This window comes from Bison bison, unplaced genomic scaffold (assembly GCF_000754665.1).
Source record: "Bison bison bison isolate TAMUID 2011002044 unplaced genomic scaffold, Bison_UMD1.0 scf7180017864327, whole genome shotgun sequence".
Classification (NCBI taxonomy): Eukaryota; Metazoa; Chordata; class Mammalia; order Artiodactyla; family Bovidae; genus Bison; species Bison bison.
The window spans coordinates 7,883,331-7,885,613 of NW_011494899.1; the positions used below are offsets into that span (position 1 = coordinate 7,883,331).

At 43.7% G+C, this 2,283-nt stretch overlaps 1 long non-coding RNA gene across 1 annotated transcript in view; it reads left to right on the top strand.

Annotated features, from left to right (window-relative positions):
* Window positions 1–2,283, top strand: part of LOC104998338 — a 22,635-nt gene that overhangs the window by 15,852 nt on the left and 4,500 nt on the right. The window lies entirely within an intron of this gene.

Below are 2,283 nucleotides of genomic sequence, written 5' to 3' on the forward strand. Positions count from 1 at the left end.
ACAACAGACTGGTTCCAAATGGGAAAAGGAGTATGTCAAGGCTGTATATTGTCACCCTGCTTATTTAACTTATATGCAGAGTACATCATGAGAAACGCTGGACTGGAAGAAACACAAGCTGGAATCAAGATTGCCGGGAGAAATATCAATAACCTCATATATGCAGATGACACCACCCTTATGGCAGAAAGTGAAGAGGAACTAAAAAGCCTCTTGATGAAAGTGAAAGTGGAGAGTGAAAAAGTTGGCTTAAAGCTCAACATTCAGAAAACGAAGATCATGGCATCCGGTCCCACCACTTCATGGGAAATAGACGGGGAAACAGTGGAAACAGTGTCAGACTTTATTCTTCTGGGCTCCAAAATCACTACAGATGGTGACTGCAGCCATGAAATTAAAAGACGCTTACTCCTTGGAAGGAAAGTTATGACCAACCTAGATAGCATGTTCAAAAGCAGAGACATTACTTTGCCAACAAAGTCCATCTAGTCAAGGCTATGGTTTTTCCTGTGGTCATGTATGGATGTGAGAGTTGGACTGGGAAGAAGGCTGAACGCCGAAGAATTGATGCTTTTGAACTGTGGTGTTGGAGAAGACTCTTGAGAGTCCCTTGGACTGCAAGGAGATCCAACCAGTCCATTCTGAAGGAGATCAGCCCTGGGATTTCTTTGGAAGGAATGATGCTGAAGCTGAAACTCCAGTACTTTGGCCACCTCATGCGAAGAGTTGACTCATTGGAAAAGACTCTGATGCTGGGAGGGATTGGGGGCAGGAGGAGAAGGGGATGACAGAGGATGAGATGGCTGGATGGCATCACTGACTCGATGGACGTGAGTCTGAGTGAACTCCAGGAGTTGGTAATGGACAGGGAGGCCTGGCGTGCTGTGATTCATGGGGTCACAAAGAGTCGGACACAACTGAGCGACTGAACTGAACTGAACTGAGCTTCCCTGTGTAGTGATGTGTTCCCAGCTCTAGAAAAGTAAACAGGGCAGGGCCAGAGAAAATGAGTCAGGGCTCCAGACAGCCAAATTATCACTTTCCTGATGTTGCTACAAAATTAATCTGGAAGAGATGGTATCATTTAAAGATATCCTGAAACAAAAACAAAAAACCTATTCATTCAGTAAAAAAAAAAAAGAAAAATGATATTATCATGAAATGTTTATTAAATGTGCAAACAGCAGGGTGTTGGAGAGAATATCAAACAGAAGACTTAGCTTTCCTTTTTTTAATATTTTTTATTTATTTGGCTGCATTGGGTCTTAGTTGCAGCCTGCTAGGTATTTGTTTCATCATTCAGGACCTTTTTTTGTGGCACATGGGCATAGTTGCCCCGCAGCATGTGGGATCTTAATTCACCAGCCAGGGGATCCAACCTGCATCCCCTGCACTGCAAGGCAGATTCTTAATCACCAGACCACCAGCGAAGTCCTGGGAGACTTAGCTTTTAGCCCCACTTGAAGCCACCTTGTGGTTCAGATGGTAAAGAGTTTGCCTGCAATGCAGGAGACCCAGGTTCGATCCCTGGGTTGGGAAGATACCCTGGAGAAGGAAATGGCAACCTACTTGAGTAATCTTGCCTGAAAAATCCCATGGATGGAGGAGCCTGGCAGGTACAGTCCATGGGGGTGCAAAAAGTTGGACACGACTGAGTGACTTCACTTTCACTTTCTAGCATCATAATCCTACATGACCTTTGTCACTTTTCTTCTCCTTGGGCCTCAGTTCCCCATCTATAAAATGAGGACGCTGGACTTGTCCCTTTTTGCTTTTACCAGTTGTCCTGTTGTACAGGAGACAGGGATCAAGACCATTCCCATAGAAAAGAAATGCAAAAAAGCAAAATGGCTGTCTGGGGAGGCCTTACAAATAGCTGTGAAAAGAAGAGAAGCGAAAAGCAAAGGAGAAAAGGAAAGATATAAACATCTGAATGCAGAGTTCCAAAGAATAGCAAGAAGAGATAAGAAAGCCTTCTTCAGCGATCAATGCAAAGAAATAGAGGAAAACAATAGAATGGGAAAGACTAGGGATCTCTTCAAGAAAATCAGAGATAACCAAAGGAACATTTCACGCAAAGATGAGCTCGATAAAGGACAGAAATGGTATGGACCTAACAGAAGCAGAAGATATTAAGAAGAGATGGCAAGAATACACAGAAGAACTGTACAAAAAAGATCTTCACGACCCAGATAATCACGATGGTGTGATCACTGACCTAGAGCCAGACATCCTGGAATGTGAAGTCAAATGGGCCTTAGAAAGCATCACTACGAACAAAGC